We start from the raw sequence: 7,131 nt of genomic DNA, 5'->3' as shown, positions 1-7,131 counted from the left end.
GAAAAGTATGCCAGAGGAATGGCGGGAATAGCTGCTTTGCAGAACGCACTTTTTTTTTAAAAAAAACCACCAATAATTATCCAAACATGAGACGCACATGGTTCAAGTCTTTGCACCTTTTTGCACTTCTCCGGCAGTGGAGCGATTGCAACCCCACAAAAAGGAAAGTTCAGCAAAGTGTGGCCGAGTCCTTTCCGACTTTTGTTTTTTTCACCTCCGGTTTCTTGAGGGAAATCTTGAACTGAGGGGGGGGGAACCAGGGCAATTTTGCTTTTATCTTATGAGTAAAGATGTGGGCATCGTCCAAATCCCAAGCGAAAGGGAAAATTTGCATAGTAATTCCTTTCTGTCCTTTCCGATACTCTTCCCCACCACTATCAACCGTGCGCGCGCGCGCTTTCCAACCGGCGGTGGGCAACCTATAATAACTGCGTCCCGAGAAACTTCCCCATTTGCGTAACACGCTAAGCCGAAAACAAACACTTCGCATTAATTCTGAGCGACGGTCGTGTTCCATTCAGATCTTCGGTTAATTTAAAAGAAATTTTTGAATTCTCTTTAAAAGCGCCCCAAAAGTCCCACCAACAAATTAAATCCAAGGCAAGTCCGCGAGATTTTTATGTAGGATTTCCTTTTTCACTTCTTAATTAATCACCAACCAAGCACTAGCCTTGCAAAATGATGCAGAAATATGAAATCAAGTGGAACGATTAGAAACTTGCGATGCGGGTATTTCATTTTGTTTTGCTGCTTTTAGAAACTTTCTCACAGCCAAAAAAAAAGCCGGAATACTTGAATTTATTTGTCTAGATTGCGCTTCCATATGCTCACGCGGTTTGAAAAATCTGATATGCGCATGTATTTAAAATTAAAGTACTGCACCGTTGATCAGGCTTCCCTTCCCCTGCTTTTGGGGTGAGGGGCAACAACTGTTTCAGCTGGAAACGCGACCCGTGGCTGAAAGGTGTTGGGAAGGATATGTGGCGGTTGCCTGGCCGTTTTCATGGCTGTGCAAGGCGTGTGTGTAAAGCGCAGCGGGAAACCCGTTGCCAGACCCGAGCAAAAGTTACAATGCACTTTCGGAGTTGTTCGCGTTGCGTGCAGTAAAGCTAGCTAGAGGTGCCACCACCAGACCCTTTTGGCTTTTGTTGACGTTATTAGCCATTGCAACGCAGGAGATGGATGGGCTTTTAATTGCATCTCGTCCAAAAAGTTCCGTCGTCTTTTCTTGAGGAAGGGCGGGCGGGCGGGCGCTCGGTGGGCCTTAGTCGTCAGCCTGGAGGCCAGAACTATGGCGGAAGGGAAGGGGGTTGTCGGTTCTCTAGTGTGCGAAACCGGAGCTCAGCCAAGGGAGCCAGTTTCGCTCTAGCAGCGAGTTCGAACCAGACAGGCGGCCGCGCGCGCAAGGCTTCCATTCGCCACAGGCGCGCTCAGGCTTGGATAGCGCGGAGTTCCATTTAAAACCGAAGTGCCACCGAGCATGTGCAGTGTGCCTCCCTCACAACCTCATTCTCAGGGATACTTACTCGACAGCAGACAGCACTTTCTGACATGGAGTTACTAAATGTCCTTTTCGGGAAGCCCACCCCACTCCACTGAACGAATAACTTCTGAGGAGACACGCACAGGGGGACGTTGTAAGTTTGCGGTTCTGTGTGCGTTTGCCTAAGCGTAAGCCCCGCTGTGGGACCTACAAACGGGAGGGGAAAGGGGGGGGCATCGGAGCGTAGCTGTCAGCCAGGCGTCAGTTCCATTTATCCCTGTCTCTCTCATTCTTTCCCGCCTTTAGAGGAGGAGGAGAAGGAGGAGGACGCAGCAGGCAACCTGCTGGCGCGGGATTTACCACGCTTTTCTTTGCAAGGAGAGCTGGGCTGGGTGTTTAGTGTAGCACGTGTGGGGCCACCCGCTGCCTTTCGCCTTCCTCGCTGTGGGGTGTGCTTGAAGGTCAGAGTTGAGCTCCTGAGTTTTATTGGCATACTAAACCTCCGGAGAGGGAGAGAGAGGCAGGGCGTCTGAAACGCGCGCGCTTTGACCAAACTCTGAAAAGCGCGGCCCAAGTCTGAGGAGATTTGCACACATACCCCCCTCCTCCTCCCCCCGTGCCAACGCTTCAAAGCAGGCTTTCTAAAGGGCTCTTGTAGTCCTTCCTGTCCTCCTTCTGAGAAGTCTCCCCCCCCCCCCACTTCGCATAAGCCCCCCCTCCCGCTTGCTCCTTTGGAGTACTACCCGAAAAGCTGCTGTGGCGCAACCAATTTGACACGACGCTTTTGTTTTCCCCTCTCCCGTTTGCTAGCCTGGTTGCGGCGCGAGGGTGGAGGCGGGGGGAGAGAGAGAAAGAGAGCGAGAGAGGAGAGCAAACAACTTCTCGGGTGGTTTGTTTACATAGCAGGTGGACCTGACGTCAAGGAGGACGCTTCACTGCGAATCCGAATAATATCCTGCTCCGCGAGCAGGACTCCTTGCTCGGGAGAAGGCTGGCAAGCGGGGAGGCTGCAGCATCGGGGGCGAGGGAACCTTGCTAGATTGACCCCGCCACACTTTTATTTTTGGGGGGGGGGAAGTGCTGGTGGTGGCGGGAAGAAACTCGCAGCCCCTCCCTGGCTTAGAGGAACACAACTTTAGGAACACAACCTAAAGAGTCGTTGCCACCCAAAAAAAGGGGGGGCGTGCGTGCACACGCATTTTTTCCCTCCAAAAAAAAAATCTGAATCTTTCCACAAACACACACACGAGAGGCAGCTGCACCCTCCATCCAGAGAGAGGGAGCCAGCCCCACACCCAGGGGGAGGGAGAACGCGAGAAGCAGCGCGAGCCTCTGAGAGAACGCGAGACCCCGCGCAGCTGCTGCTCCTGCCTCAGCTTTGGCGGCGGCGGCGGCTGCTGCTGCTGTTCGGTCGGCGGCTCCTTTGCTTTGCTTGCTGCCGCCCAGGCCCCGGGAACGGCAGAGCCAGGGCCGCCTGCGGAGGAATATCCAGCCCATTCAGAGACGCTGCTGCTTCTCTCTCTCTTGTTGTTGTTCCGTTCGGATTCCCCCTCCCACCCGGCGGCTCCTCTGGCGCGTCCTGGCAGCAGCGGCGGCGGCGGCAGCTCCTCCTGCAAAACACTTTTCCCTCTCCCTCGGTGTGTTTGTATTTGCGTGTGCGTGCGCGCGGCGAGCGAGTGCACCGCCTGCCTCTCTCTCCCTCTCTCTCCCCCGCCGTGCCATCTCCTCGGGACCCTGCTCAGTCAGTGTGCGCTCCTGGTAAGTTTTTTTTTAATATATATATAAATACCATTCCCCTCCCTTCTCTCTCTCTCTCTCTTTCCCCCCACCCCACCCCGTCCCTTCAGTCTGGGGTTTGACTAGTTACTTTCCTCCTGCCCTCACTCTCGGCTCCCCTCCCCCTCCCGCTTTCTCTCCAGCTGCTCCTGGCTGCAAGAAAAGTTTGCCTGCAAGCCGCCGGGAACATGGCGTGTCCATGTGTCCAGGGTGACATGTGTCAAGGTCTGTTCTTAGCAGGTGGCGAACGCTGTGGCCCACTCCTGCCCCTCTTTTCTTTCTTTCGCCGAAGCAAACGCCCACACGGAGACTTAATTTTGCATGCATCTTTGTTTTTGCAGGAGGGCTTCTTGGTTATAAATTAATCGAGGCAGGGTGTTAACCCCCCCCCCTCTCATTTTAACGCGCCCGATCTTCGGCTCGGGTAGCAAACACCCCCCTCCCCCAAAAAAGAGCCTCGTGGCACCTCAAAGACTTAGCAGACTTAATGTGCTTGTGAGTTGTAGTGCATTTGATGCAAGATCTTGAGGTGCCACTAGACTTGTGTGGGTGGGTGTTTGCACCTTTGTGCGCGCTGGAAGTACAGGTGATCTTTGCAAACTCTCGAACTTGGCCTGCGCGGACTTTTAACAGTTGCTCACTGCAAGTAAGAGGTGTATTAAAAATCACCTAATTGCCGGCTGTTTTCATAAGATCTTGAGAAAACGTGGCGTGGTATTCCAGAGAGTGTGGTGTTGTTTTCTCCCAGCCTGCTCCTCTTGTGTCACTCTCGGGGAGGTGGAAGCGTAGAGTCATGGGGCGGGGAGCACGTGTGCCTTGGGGAGAGCAGCGAGACACCCCACTTCCCTCCATGCCAGACAGACCCTAATGCATGGAGGGGAAAAGGGAAATTGGCAGCAAGAGGGGTGGAAAGACGGGCCTAGCTGTGACACTTGGGGGGCTGTAGCAGTATTCACTGACTTCTCTTCCTTCCATCAGTTAGTTGCACGTGCATGGTGTTTCGCCTGTACCCTCTCTGGCCAGGACGAGTTACTGCATTCCTTTCATTTATTTATATATTTAGCTACTTTGCTGCCGTTTGCTTTGGTCTCCTAACACCACCTTTTTCGTAGTGGGTTTTTTAAAATTTATTTATATATATTGTTCTTGCTGGAGAGAGTGTGTTCACCTTGAACAACAGCAACAGAAAACGTTAGCCTACAACGCTAGATTAATAAATAATAATGGCAGACCTGTATGGAGCTCCGGAGGCATTCTTTGCTGCCTTTGCTGTGGGAGAGTCTTCTCCTGAATTTCACTCTTGAAATTCAAAACGCAAGAAAGTTGTGAAAGTTTAATTTTAAGAGCTTTCGAGATCAAGTAGGTAAATGGCTCTAAGGCATGTTGAGCTTTGTTTGTGGAGTTGTGGGCGTAAGGACAGGGAAGGTGAGGAATAAAACAAAACGCTAGCTGCCTTTTTTTTTGCTCGAGTTTCTGAGTGATTACCCAAACATAAAAAGGTTTTAGTGTAAGGATGAATAAAAAATAGGGCAGAGTTCCTGGTGAAACCAAGGTAGCTCTTTGATGTAGTTTCTGTGTCTAAGTAACTTTTCACTAAAACATTTTAGCAGGCATTTTAATAAATGGACTTAAATACTGTACAACAGCTTTTGCTCCAAATGAAGTTGTGGTCTGCTTTCATTGTCAGAGTGAATTTTCTGCATCTGGGTACCTGTTCTACTGAAAACAGTTGATTGTGGGATCAAGTTGAAAAGAACCCATACATTTATAACAGATGGCAACAAATGATTAGGAGTGAAGGTAACTGGGCTTTAAGGAAAAGTTACTAAAGTGACTATTCTGCACTCGCAGTACATTCACAGTGCAGAAGAGAGAGTTCTTTTTTGAAGTAGAAAATGAAATACGTTACACAACTGAGTGTAAGAGATTTCAGTGCTCCAGTGATCTTCCTCTTACATAGATAGTTCAATTCCAATAATTTCTCTCTCTCTCTCTCTCTCTCTCTCTCTCTCTCTCTCTCACACACACACACACACACACACACACACACACACATATATATGTTTTAAATAGTAATGCAGTCCTATGCATATTTACTCTGAAGTAGGTTCCACTTTATTCAGTGGGACTTACTCATGGGTAAGTATGAATAGAATTGCAGCTTGATGCTTGTGTTACTCCACAACTCAGTTCTTGTGGCATAAGTGTTGACCAATTCCACATTCAGGAGTTTAGGATCACAGTGTAAAATAATTCATGCCATATTTTTAATTGTTCCTTTGCTGTTCTAGATCCAGATATTTGATATATACTTGATATACTTCGGTTGGATGGATCAAGTTATTAGTCACTCTATAGTGAAATGGGGAAGTGGAAGAGAGCACACTATTAATTGACGATAAATCACAAAAATGTTACCTGTTAGGTATTTTGCTGCTGCTTCTCTTCTGCTTCAGATAAATGAAACCTGTCAAGAACAAAAGTATTGTGCCTAATAATATTACAGTGCATTAATGTTTAAAGTAGTTTTCCTAATGCTACATTAAACATACAAGTGATCTCTTTTTTATAAAGTTAGACTTTAAGTTGCTATACTAGATATATTAATTTTAAAGAACATGCTATAAACTGTAGTATGCACACAGTTCTTGCCACTGTATGCGCAACTACCATTTTCAAAAAAATATTGTGGCGTGCAAAATTATAATTGATAGTAATATTTTGCGCAAGCAAATCTAGTTATCTGGAATAACTACTTTGTAAAGGCTCATTTTCCTTCGCATATTAAAATTTGACATATCCAAAATATCATGTGACTGCCAACTAATTTTTTTTAAAATGCTGTCTGTACTCTTACAGATTATCTAATATGGGCCCTTAAAACAATTGGTTGTGGTATTACTGACTATTTTGTATAGTAAGCATCATCTGTTGAAGATCGGTGCAGGCTAATGAGAGCTCTATTTGTATTCTTCATTTTGCGACTGTGCCATACTAGAATCATATGAAAACACATCGGAAACATTGATTTATTATTTGCCAGTTATTATTATTTACTCAGGTTTTTATGATGGTTGCTACTAAAAATATTGAGGTGACTTAAAGTAGAAAAATCTACACAGTGCAAAATTAAATTAAAATTAAAACAACATGCATTTTAAATGATAATATATGGATCATATCCTATTCTGTTGCTTTTTTTTTGGAGAAAAGTAGGGAGTGCTTGGTATTTTTTGGTAAAGTTTTATAAAACATTCCAACAAATGACTTGATCTGTCTCTTGGTTAAACTGGAGTAGTTTATTAGACTACGCTGAGTTAAGTGGAGTGGTTTAATTGGGTCTTGGGAGTTCTTTCACTTGTATTTGTAGACTGCTTATGAAATTGCCATATTGTAGACTGCCTGTTTGGGCTTCCTAAATGTAGTTTCTGGAAATAAAGCCTATTAACTTCAATGAAATTTACTTGCCAAGAAGAAGCGGTTATTATGATTTTATTGGTAACTGAAAGAAAATGAATAAACCTGTGAGTTCCAGTGCATGTTTACCTCTTGTTTTTTTAAAAAAATATATATTTTCCCCATATTTTAAAGTAGATAAGATTGCAGAATAGCCATATGTGTAAACGGTTTGTAACTATGTGTCTAAAAAAATAAATGTTTTGTTAAAACACTTTACACAATGTTATGTTTTGGAATCTTGGTGCTAATTGTTTATTCTCCTTAATCCTAAATACGTTACCAATGTCTGTGAGGCTTAATATACTTGGAAGTAAACCCCACTGATTGTGGTAGAGTATACTTCAAATTTTTGCCTGAGATTTAGGTGCTAGGTAGAATGTGACCATACTTTAATTACCACAAATAGAGGAGGT

The 7,131-nt window shown here is 45.9% G+C and overlaps 1 protein-coding gene across 12 annotated transcripts in view; it reads left to right on the top strand.

The window, feature by feature from the left end:
* Window positions 1-2,480: 2,480 nt before the first annotated feature.
* FOXP2 (forkhead box P2) overlaps window positions 2,481-7,131 on the top strand; it is a 349,270-nt gene continuing 344,619 nt past the window's right edge. For 2 of the 12 annotated variants that reach the window (XM_053406895.1, XM_053406891.1), the window contains exon 1: window positions 2,499-3,241. The gene's annotated coding sequence lies outside the window, so the exon portion shown is untranslated. Of the gene's footprint in view, window positions 3,242-4,946; window positions 5,060-7,131 lie in introns of all 12 variants that reach the window. The other 10 variants (XM_053406911.1, XM_053406909.1, XM_053406893.1 and 7 more) reach the window with 9 other exon arrangements.

Source organism: Podarcis raffonei, chromosome 10, assembly GCF_027172205.1.
Source record: "Podarcis raffonei isolate rPodRaf1 chromosome 10, rPodRaf1.pri, whole genome shotgun sequence".
NCBI classification, from domain to species: domain Eukaryota; kingdom Metazoa; phylum Chordata; class Lepidosauria; order Squamata; family Lacertidae; genus Podarcis; species Podarcis raffonei.
The sequence above is the reverse complement of the archived record's forward strand: the minus strand, read 5'-3'. Positions and strand labels throughout refer to the sequence as shown.